The sequence below is a fragment of the Canis lupus genome, chromosome 4 (assembly GCF_011100685.1).
Source record: "Canis lupus familiaris isolate Mischka breed German Shepherd chromosome 4, alternate assembly UU_Cfam_GSD_1.0, whole genome shotgun sequence".
NCBI classification, from domain to species: domain Eukaryota; kingdom Metazoa; phylum Chordata; class Mammalia; order Carnivora; family Canidae; genus Canis; species Canis lupus.
Window position 1 is genome coordinate 36657329 of NC_049225.1, and position 12439 is coordinate 36669767.

The following is a 12439-nucleotide window of genomic DNA, read 5'->3' on the forward strand; positions in this document are numbered from 1 at the left end:
CAAAACAAGCTTCAGCAAATTCAAAAGATCGAAGTCATACCATGAAACTTTTCTGACCACAAAGCTCTGAAACTAGAAGTCAACCACAAGAAAAAAACTGGAAAGACCACAAATATACAGAGGTTGAATAACACGCTACTAAACAATGAACAGGGGGCTGCCTGGGTGGCTCAGCAGTTGAGTGTCCACCTTTGTCTCAGGGTGTGGTCCCGGGGTCCTGGGATGGAGTCCCACATCAGGCTTCCTGCGTGGAGCCTTCTCTCTCTGCCTATGTCTCTGCCTCTCTCTATGTCTCTCATGAATAAATAAATAAAAATCTTTAAAAAAAAAAAAAAAACAATGAATGAGTCAGCTAAGAAATCAAAAAGTACATGGAAACAAATGAAAATAAAAACACAATGGTCCAAAATGTTCGGATGCAGCAAAAATAGTTCTAAGAAGGAAGGTTATAGCAATACAGGCCTAACTCAAGAAACCAGAAAAATCTCAAATGAACAACCTAATCTTGCACCTAAAGTAGCTAGAAAAAGAATAACAAATGAAACCCCAAGCCAGCAGAAGGATGGAAATAATAAAGATTAGAGCAGAAATAAATGATATAGAAACTAAAAACCAATCGATCAATGAAACCAGGAGCTGTTTCTTTGAAAAGATCAACAAGGGGCACCTGGATGGCTCAGTCATTTAAGTGTTCAACTCTTGATCTCACCTTGCATCTCGGTATCAGGTTCATGAATTCAAGCCCTGCATCGTGGAGCCTACTTAATGAATGAAGGAAGAGAGAAAGAGGGAGGGAGAAAGGATCAACAAAACTGATAAACCTCTAACCAGACTCATTAAAAGAGGGGGGGGGATGGGAGGGGGAGAGGACACAAAGCAGCAAAATCAAAAATGAAAGAGAAATAACAACCAACACCACAGAAATACAAGCAATTGTAAGAATATTCTGAAAAACTATATGCCAAAAAATTAGACAACCTAGAAGAAATGGATAAATTCCGAGAAACATATAGTCTATCAAAACTGAAGCAGGAAGAAATAAAAAATTTGAACAGATTACTGGCTCAGTGGTTGAGTGTCTGCCTTGGGCTCAGGTTGTGATCCCTAGGTCCTGGGATGAAGTCCCGCATCAGGCTTCCTGCAGGGAGCCTGCTTCTCCCTCCTCTTGTGTCTCTGCCCCTCTCTCTCTCTTTCTATGCCTATCATAAATAAATAAAAATAAATAAATAAAAAATACTCATTCTACTCAAACTATTCCAAAAATAGAAGGAAAACTTCCAAACTCATTCTATAAGGCCAGCATCACTCTGATACCAAAAACAGATAAAGACATCACCAAAAAAGAGAGAGAGAGAGAGCACTATAGGCCAATATCTCTGGTGAACAAAGATATAAAAATCCTCAACAAAATACTCACAAACAGAATCCAATAATACATTTAAAAAATCATTCACCACGTTCAAGTGGGATTTATTCCCAGGATTCAGGGGTAGTTCAATATTTGCAAATCAATGTGATACATCACACTGATAAAAGATAAAAATCATATGATCATTTCAGTAGATGCAGAAAAAGGATTTGACAAAGTACAACATCCATTCACAATAAAAGCCCTTAACAAAGTAGGTTCATACCTCAATATAAGAAAGGCTATATATGGGGGCACCTGGGTGCCCCAGTCAGTTAAGCACCTAACTCCTGGTTTCAGCTCAGGTCATGATCTCAGGGTCATAAGACTGAGTCCCATGTTGGGCTCTGTGCTCAGTGAGGAGTCTGCTTGAAGATTCCTTTCTTATCTTCCAGGTTCTGCTGGCTCCAGGTGTTCTTTGGCTTGTGGTTGTGTCACTTCAGTCTCTTATGAGGAAGGAATGTGCCTCACCAGGCTATCCCTCAGCTCTGTTACTAACTTAATAGTAAAAGAAATAAAGATTTCTGGCTCTGTTGGGTCTTCATTCCTTCATGTCCACAACTGGCTGAAATCCTTGGATGGAATATGCCTTTCTAAATTGCCACTGTCTCCCCTCCTTTTTTTTTTTTTTGTCTGTCGAGAACTTGCCTCTTCCCCAATGATTAACCCCAGAAGACCACCCTTTCCAGGGGGACCCTGTCCCTTACCCATGGAAGTGAGACCTTATCCTGACACATATTAATAGGGCAACAAGTCACAAATTACCACAATCTCCCCTCCCCCTTTTTGAATGTTTGGACTTTACTGGCAATTGAGTTTACAACCACTACTTCAACCCATTCTTGTAGCCAAACAAAAAAGAAAATACATTCATTTATTCATCCAACAAGTATTTACTGTGCATGTATTTTGTGCAAGCCATTGCTCCAAGCTCAAGAGATGGACACAAATATAGATTATATTCTTTGCTCACAATTATGTATTCCCTTCTTGAGCATGGCATCCTAGCAGTAGAAGAATACATTCATGCCCTTTTTCTTGTGGCTTAGCAGAGCCTCCCAACAGAGTAGTGGGAGTATACTTCAAACAAAAAAGAAATTAAAAATAACTTGAAACAAATGAAAATGGAAACACAATTACCAAAACTTGTGGGATGCATCAAAAGCAGTTTGAAGAGGAAAGTTTCTAGTGATAAATGCCTTCACTAAGAAAAAAGAAAGATCTCAAACAACCTAACTTTACACTTCAAAAAAACTAGGGGGAAAAAAACCTAAGCCTAAAGCTATAGAAAGAAGGAAATAACAAAGATTAGAATAGAAATAAAGGAAATAGAGACCAGAAAAACAGTTTTTAAAAGATCAACAAAACTAAGCCGGCTTTTTGAAAAGATAAACTACATTTTTTTTTAGTAGAATTTTACTTTAATATGTGAAAAAAAAAAAACCACCCAAAACCCTAATAGGTTAAAACAAGTCAAACAACCACTCCACACAGATAAAACCTTCCAAGGGTCAACTGAAGTAATCCAGAGCTAAAACTGAATTGTGCAGATTTTCGATGAAGTCACCTGTCATGTAACACAAACAAAAGTCAATTATTTACACACTAGGCAAGCCCTCTAAGAAATGTGCCCCAAGAAGCATTAACCTTTGTTTTTCTGTGTGTGCCATCCTGAAGACTTGTACATTTTTTAAGATAATTTAACCTTTTTAACAGAATGTGATCTCTACCAGGTGGTAATGCTTTGGTACTATTCATCTAGGACTGCTCATCCTAAAACTTGACATTTCCCCAAAGATCTGACTCTGCTTTAGAAGTTTCAATATAGATAAAAATCTTTTATCAAATATCAATATGGAGGTGACACAGGATGCAGCATATACAGTCAGGTTACCTCCCTGTATATTTAGAGATTACTCCTTCAAGGTATTTGCACCAGAGCTTAGTCTGTCCTGCTTCATATTCAGTAGTACAGGTTTGAATCATCAGAACCTTGGCAAGACCTTATTTTTTCAGAATTATTAACAACTACCTCTAGGGGCAAGTCCATGTCACTGAGTTATGACAAATTTATTATCATGAAGGAAAACAAGGATAGCCATCTTAAAAAATGCCCCAACCACTGCTTCTCAATATAGAAAGACTAAAACTACATACGTTTATCATACAACAAATCCCATCTCTGTCCCCTGAAATTCCCCTAGTTTCATTCATTAGAAGGGGATTAAAAAAAAAAAAAGACTTAAAGAGCACTTTACAGCAGCATTCAGCTTTCCTATGAAATACTCAGCATCTTAAATATTACGTACACTTCTTTTTTTCTTTCAGTAAGCTAGACACTGGCTTCAGAGTTTATGGAACTGGAGAAGAAATAACTCATTCAAAACTATTCTAGAAATTGTCTTTTGGCAGAATAGCATGTATCCAAGTTAAAAATAGGAGGGTTTTGTTGCTTTGTTTTCTTTCCAAAATTTAAATCATTTTTGTTCCCCTTCTACCTAAACCTCAGTCACCACTCCTGAGTGGAGATGGGCAGAGGCTCTGGCCCCTGCTCCTCCGGCTTCTCAGCAGCTGCTTTCTTGTTGCTGCAGCAAGGCTTGAATAGATGTGTGTCAATGAGGACTTCCCCAAAATGGCCTTTATAGATAATTCCACAACATATTTTCTGTCTTTTCCAGTATGTGAGATCTAAAAAGGAAAAAACCGGCGTTCTGTTAGAGCCAGAGGCCATCTCTGTGTCTGAGCCATCATCTGACTGGTTACTATAACAAGGAGATTGAGCTGGGGAGGCACTTGAGGTGGTACTATGAGCGGCAGAATTGTGACGTTTAAATTCCTTCTGTAGTTTACTGATCTGGTTGCTTTTTATCCTGTTTCCAGATAGAGTTTTCACTTTCTTTGGTTTCAAAGTAGTCTTCAGACTGGGTCCTGCCCTTGCATCTACCACATGATTCCAGGTTTTTTTTTTTTTTGATCCTGCTGGCAACTTCTTCCATCTTTTCACAAGCAGGACACAGGCATTACAGATGTCTCCTGAACGAGTTTCATGCAACCCAAAACAGCTCTGGAAGTCCTTTTCTTTCTTTCTTTTTCTTTTTTTATTTTAAAGATTTATTTATTTATTTATTTATGATAGACAGAGAGAGAGAGAAGCAGAGACACAGGCAGAGGGAGAAGCAGGTTCCATCCCGGGAGCCTGACGTGGGATTCGATCCCGGGTCTCCAGGATTGCGCCCTGGGCCCAAAGGCAGGCGCTAAACCGCTGCGCCACCCAGGGATCCCTGGAAGTCCTTTTCATAGCGTTTACTGTCAGTGAATCGAGAACTGGAGGACTTCACTCTGCAAATACAGCAGCCCTCTATACTTCAGTACATCTTTGGCTTGTGAAAACCAAACATCTTTTCTTCTGGGCAATAGTCTCCCCAAGGCAGCCGTTCCACGCGCAATAACGTTCCCGAGGTGCGGAGTGCACCCCAAGCCAACCACCCCCCGGCCAATCGCTCCCTCCTCCTCAACTGCCTTGTCTAGAAAGATTGTCTCCTGCAGTTCTGCAGTTGCTACCGCTGGCCGGGAAGGTGTAGATTCCGCTTTCCCTCTGACAAATAAACTAAATTGACAAACTTTTAGCTAGACTGAAAGAAGACTCATAAATGAAATCAGTAATGAAAGAGGAGATATCTGTGTGATATTATGTGTCTGATATCACAGAAACACAAAGGATCATGAGAGACAATGTTAAGAGAACACCAAAACAAGTGGACAATCTAGAAGAAATGGATAAATTTCTAGAAATATACAATTTACCAAGACTTAATTACGAAAAAATAGAAAATCTGAACAGATCAACAATGGGTAAGGAGATTGAATCAGTAATTTAAAATTTCCAAAAAAAGAAAGCCGAGGACCAGATAGCTTCACTGGAGAATTCTACTAAGCATTTAAAGAATAATTAATGCCAATACTCATTGAACTTCCAAAAAATTAAAGAGAAAGGAACACTTACTTCCCTTTTTTTTTTTTAAGATTTTATTTATTTATTCATGGGAGACACAGAGAGAGAGAGAGGCAGAGACACAGGCAGAGGGAGAAGCAGGCTCTGTGCAGCGATCCCTGGTCTCCAGGATCAGGCCCTGGGCTGAAGGCGGCACTAAACCGCTGAGCCACCAGGGCTGCCTGGAACACTTACTTCCAAATTCATTTTAAGAGGCTAGCATTACCCCAATACCAAAACCAGATAAGGGATAGTAAAGAAAGAAGACAACAGGCCAATATCTCTCATCAATATGAATGCAAAAATTCTCTTAAATATTAGCAAATATCTCTTAATTTTATCTCTTAAAATATTAGCAAATCAAATTCTACAGCACATTAAAAGTACCATATACTGAGGCACCTGCGTGGCTCAGTGGTTGAGCATCTGCCTTTGGCTCAGGACATGATCCCAGGGTCCTGGGATTGAGTCCCACATCAGGCTCCCCCTGGGGGGCCTGCTTCTCCCTCTGCCTATGTCTCTGCCTCTCTCTCTCTCTGTGTTTCTCATGAATAAATAAATTAAATCTTAAAAAAAAAAAAAGAACACTGTCATTATCTCAATAGATGTAGAAAAAGCATTTGACAAAATACAACATCCTTTCATGATAAAAACTCTCAATAAATTGGGCACGGAAGGAACATATGTCAGCATACATGACAAGCCAACAACTGACACTGTATTTCATGGTGAAAGGTTAAAAGCTTTTCCTCTAAATCAGGAACAAAACAAGGGTACCCCTCTCACCACTCCTAGTCAACATATACTGGAAGTGTTAGCCAGAGCAATTAGGCAAGGGAAAAAAGATATACAAATTGGAAAGGAAGAAGTAAAATTGTCTTTATAGATATAGCATATGTTATATATAGTATAGATGTTATATATAAGAAATCCTAAAGGCTCCACAAAAAAAACTGTTAGAACTAATCAACAAATTCAGGGCTACCTAGTTGGCCCAGTCTATTAAGCATCTAATTCTTGATTCCAACTCAGGTCATAATCTCAGGGTTGTGGGATAGAGCTCCACAATTAGTGGAGAGTCTGCTTAAGAATCTCTCTCTCCTTCTCCCTCTGCCCCTCCCCACTGTGCATGCACTTTCTTCTAAAACAAATCTTTTTAAAAAAAGAACTAATCAAGAGATTCAGTAAAGTCGCTGGATACAAAATCAACATACAGAAATCAGTTTCATTTCTTTTTTTTTCTTTTTTTAAAGATTTCATTTATTTATTTGAGAGAAAGCACAAGCAGGTGAAGGAGCAGAGGGAGAGGGACAAGCAGACTCCCCACTGAGCACAGAGCCAGACATGAAGCCCAGTCCCAGGATCATGACCTGAACCAAAGTCAGGAGCTTAACGACTGAGCCACCCAGGTGCCCTTCAGTTGCATTTCTAAATACTAACACTAAAATACCTGAAAAAGAAAGAAAATTACTCCATTCACGATAATATCAAAAATAATAAAATACTCAGGAATAAATTTAACCAAGGAGGTGAAGGAGTCACTCTGTACACTGAAAATTTTAAGACTTTGATGAAAGAAATTGAAGACACAAATAAATGGGAATGTGTCCTAAGTGTCCCATGGACTGGAATAATTAATCTTGTTAAAATTTCCATACTATCCAAGGCTATCTATAGATTTAATATAATCTTTATCAAAATTCTAAAGGGATTTTTCACAGAAACAGAAAAATAAATCCTAAAGTTCATATAAACCACAAAAGATTCCAAATAACCAAAGCAATCCTAAGAAAGAAGAGGGGTACCTGGGTGGCTCAGTTGGTTGAGTATCCAGCTCTTGGTTTGGGCTCAGGTCATGTTTTCATGGGTCCTGACATCAAGCCCCTCATGGGGATCTGCATTCCACAGGGAGTCTCCTTGGGATTCTCTCCCTCTGCCTCTCTCCCAAATCATGTACTTTCTCTCTCTCTCTCTCTCTCTCAAATAAATAAGTAAATCTTTTAAAAATAAGAAGAAGAACAAAGCTGGAGGTATTACTCTTCCTGATTTCAAACCATACTACAAATCTATCATAATCAAAACAATATGATACTGGCATAGATACATAGACCAATAGAACATAATTGAGAGCCCAGAAATAAACCTTCACATCTATGGTCAACCAATATTTGACAAGAGCCCCAAGAATACTCAGTGGAAAAAAAGATAATCTCTTCAAGAAATGGTGTTGGGAAACCTGGATAATCACATACAGAGGAGTAAAATCGGACTCCTATCTTACCCCACTTGCAAGTTAACTCAAAATATATGAAAGACTTAAACATGTGACCTGAAACTGTAAAACTCCTAAAAGAAAACATAGGGGAAAAACCCCTTGACATTGGTCTTGGCAACAATTTTTCTGAGATGACACCAAAAGCACAAGCAACAAAATCAAAACTCGTAAGTGGAACTATAGCAAACTAACCTAAAAAACAGAACTCACTGAAACAGAGTAGAATGCTGGTTGCCAAGGATTGGTAAGAGGGGGTGGGAAAAATGGAGAGAAGTAGGTCAAAGAGTACAAACTTTCAGTTATAATAAGAATAAGTCCTGTGGATCTAAGGTACAAAATGGTGACTATAGTTAACAATATCTTATTATATACTTAAAATTTGCTAAGAGAATGGATCTTAAATGTTCTCACCACACACATAGAAAAGGTAGTTACATGAGGTGATGGATATATAAACTAACTTTATTGTGATTTCATTTCACAAAATAGATGTAAATGAAATCATCACATTATACACCTTAAACTAACACTTATTATTTGTCAATTACATCTCAAAGCTGAGGATGGGATGGCTTTAAAACTTTTATACATCAAGGGATACTATCAGGATAGTGAAAAGTCTGGGATCTAATATCCAAAACATATAAAGAATACTTACAGCTCCACAATAAAAAGAAAACCCAATAAAAAAAAGGGGGGGCAAAGGATTTGAATAGAAATTTCTCCAAAGAAAATATACAAGTGGCCAATAAGCACACAAAAAGATGCTCAACATCATTAATCATTAAGGAAATCCAAACCATAACCACATGAGATACTAGCTCACACCTGGATGCTATAATTTTTTAAATAATAAATAACAAGTATTGATGAAGATATGGAGAAATTGGAACCTCATACATTGCTGGTGGGAATGTAAATAGAGCAGAAGCTGTGTAAAACAGCTTAGCAGTTCCTCTAAAAGGCAATAGAGGGTTACCATATGACCCAGCAATTCCACTCTTGGGTATTTATTCAAAGAATTGAAAAGATATGTTCACACAAAAACTTATACCTCAATGTTCATAGCAAAATAATTCCTAATAGCCCAGAATATAAATAAGCCAAATACCCAGTGATTAATGGATAAACAAAATGCAGTATATCCATACAATGTAATATTAGTCAATAATGAAGTAGTACTACATGCCACAGCATGAATGACCCTTGGAAACATTAAGCTAAGGAAAGAAGCCAGACACAAAAGGCCACATATTGTATGATTCCATTTATCTGAAACATCCAAAATAGGCAAATCCAATACAGAAAATAAATTAATGGTTTCCAGGGACTGGGAGTAACTGCTTAGTGGATATGTGGGTTTCCCTTTTGGGTGACAGAATGTTCTGGAATTAGGAAGTGACCATAACTGAACAATATTGTGAATATTCTAGAAACCACTGAGCTATGCACTTTTAAATGGCTAAAATAGTTAATTTTATTTCAATTAAATTTTATTAAATTAAATTTTATTTATTTTATTTCAATTAAAGAACCTATGCATTTATTATAATATTGTAATATTAAGGTAAACAACAACATGAGTAATAATGGTAATAGAACACCATTGGAAATAAACAGCATCACCTTTTGACTGAGCATTGGCAATTAATAGGAAAGTAGCCTTTCCTGAATGAGTTACATTCTAAGACAACAATTTTTAATTGATAAAGGAAAGTTCTTCCCTACAGAAATGTTCCAGCTAATAAATGTGGAAGAAATTATGTTAGAAAAAAGGAGTTAGAAAATGAATTAGAGGGGTGCCTGACTGGCTCAATCAGTGGAGTGGTAGGACTCTTGATCTCAAGGTTGTTAGTTTAAGCCCCATGTTGGATATAGAAATTACTTAAATATATATGTATATATATTTTTTAAAAAGAAAATGAATTCGAAAAATCACCATCTTGCAGCCACTACTGGAAAAATTGGGTCAGGCAATAATGAATGGATAAAGAAATGTGATACACATACACAATGGAATATTACTCAGCCATAAAAAAGAATGGAATCTTGCCATTTGCTATGACATGGATGGAGCTAGAGTGTATTATGCTAAGTGAAATAAGTCATTCAGAAAAAGACAAATACCATGTGATTTCACTCATATGTGGAATTTAAGAAGCAAAACAGATAAACATATGGGAGGGGGAAAAATGGAAAAAGAGAGGGAAGCATACCATAAGAGACTCTTAAAGATAGAGAAAAAGCAGGGTTGATGGAGGGAGGTGGGCAGGGAATAGGCTAGATGGGTGATGAATATTAGGAGGGCATTTGTTGTAATGAGCACTGGGTGTTATACGTAAGTAATAAATCACTGAATTCTACTCTTGAAACCAACATTACACGACATGTTAACTAACTAGAATTTAAATTAAAATTTGGAAAAAAAATAGAGTCAGGCAATGATCAGTAGATAAAGTCCTTAGATGAGAGGTTGATGGGAAACTTCATGGCAGAGAGATCAGATTAAACTCACTGATCCGGGATCCCTGGGTGGCGCAGCAGTTTGGCGCTTGCCTTTGGCCCAGGGCACGATCCTGGAGACCCGGGATCGAATCCCACATTGGGCTCCCGGTGCATGGAGCCTGCTTCTCCCTCTGCCTGTGTCTCTGCGCCTCTCTCTCTCTGTGACTATCATAAATAAATAAAAATTAAAAAAAATAAAAAATAAAGATTAAACTCACTGATCCATTGTAGTCTATCTCAAAGCAGGACAGACCTCCATATGAGTTGCAATATGAAGCATACAGATCATTGATGATGTAATCTTGCTATAAAGAGTTAAATGTAGAGGCACCTGGTTGGCTCAGTCCATTAAGCAGCTGACTCTTGGTTTCCACTCAGGTCATGGTCTCAGGGTTGTGAGATCAAACCCCACATTAGGCTTCGCCCTGGGTATGGAGCCTGCTTAAGACTCATTCTCTTTCTCTCTCTCTCTCTCTCTCTCTCTCTCTCTCTCTACCCCTCCCCAATCCCTCTCTTTCTTTCTCTCTCTCCCCCTCTCTAAAAAAAATTTAAAATTAAACTTGAATTTAATCAGGCCTCTAGTATCATTTCCATTTATAGATATTCAAGAAATCGAGGTGTAAGTTAAATGACACTCTAAGAAGGCAAGTAAACTATCTTTGGGTCTTCTAAAAAACACAGTTACACCAGGAATCTTGTGCAAAGGCTCTCAAGAGAAACCTGCAGGGAAGTGAAGGAGGCAGAGTAGGACAGGGAAAAGGGCTAAGAATGAGTGGTTTCAGCTGAAACCTAGGCTTCTTCTAATTTCCCCCCCTGCTGCCACCAAAGCTCTGGAATGTGACCACCACCACAGGATTGGACCCCCCAAGACTTCAGTACCCCTGTGTCAGTCACTCACTGGCTGCCTGCCATGGTGAAGAAGGTATACTCAGGTTAGCCAAGAGCAATTCTCTAGAAGCAATTCTGAATAGGGGGCAGCTGTGAGCCCTTAGCAGCCAACATTCACTGCAGCCAGGAATTGGATGTGCCAGTAAGGGATGCTGAGCAGAGCTGCAATATTGCCTACTGTACAGACAGACTGAGAGCCATTCTACAGGATGATCAGTCATTGACTCAGAATAAAAGGGAGACTGCTTGCCATTAAAACAGACTTAAGGGCAGCCCTGGTGGCGCAGCGGTTTGGCGCCGCCTGCAGCCCAGGGTGTGATCCTGGAGACCCAGGATCGAGTCCCACATCGGGCTCCTTGCATGGAGCCTGCTTCTCCCTCTGCCTGTGTCTCTGCCTCTCTCTCTGTGTGTGTCTCTCATGAATAAATAAATAAAATATTTAAAAAATAAAAAATAAAACAGACTTAAAGAGGGGTGCCTGGGTGGCTCAGTCAATTAAGCGTCTGCCTTCAGCTCAGGTCATGATCTCAGGGTCCCAGGATCGAGCCCTGTGTAGGGATCCCTGCTCAGTGAGGAGTCTGCATCTCCCTCTCCCTCTGCCCCTTCCTCCCACTTGTGCATTCTCCCCTCCCTCAAATAAATAAATAAAATCTTTTTTAAAAAAAGAAAACAGACTTAAAGAGTTATCATCGTGTCCAAATGTCGGGCCTTTACACATAACAGTAAAAATACACTAAAAAATTCATCTATGAACTGTTAATAGTTGACACCAAAGAACCATTGTTAATTTAAGTATGATAATGGCATTATGGTTATAAAGGAAACAGTCATTTTTTTTAAAGATATATATACCAAAGTTTAAAGGTAAAATGGCAAAATGTCCGAGATGCCTGAAAATACAAAGTGACAAAGCAAATACAACATAATCTTGGTAATTATTCAATCTAAAGAATACATTTAGGGGGCGCCTAGGAGCCCCTCATCGTGCTCCATATTCCATGTGGGATTCTCTCTCCCTCTCGCACACTCTCTCTAAAAATAAATCTTAAAAAAAAGAGTATATGAGTCCACTGTCAAACTTCTGTATTTGTCTGTTTGCCGATTTATTTATTTATTTATTTATTTATTTATTTATAGCACAAGCAGTGGTGCAAGGTAGAGGAGCAGAGGGAGAGATAGTATTCCAAGCAGGCTCCATGCCAACTCAGAGCCCAACATGGGGCTTGATCCCACAAACCTGAGGTCATGACCTGAGCTGAAACAGACTGAGCCACACAGGCGCCCCTCATAATATTTTAAAAGGAATAAATAGGTGGAAGAATCAGACCTGGTCAAACACAACTCTTTGACCCTCCACCCACTCTTTTCTAGC

General features: G+C 38.7%; 1 long non-coding RNA gene and 1 pseudogene across 1 annotated transcript in view; both read right to left on the minus strand.

The window, feature by feature from the left end:
- The window catches only part of LOC111095523, a 31236-nt gene that overhangs the window by 17506 nt on the left and 1291 nt on the right, over positions 1 to 12439 (minus strand). The gene's annotated exons all lie outside the window — the stretch shown is intronic.
- On the minus strand, positions 3067 to 4806 carry LOC100684117 (annotated as a pseudogene).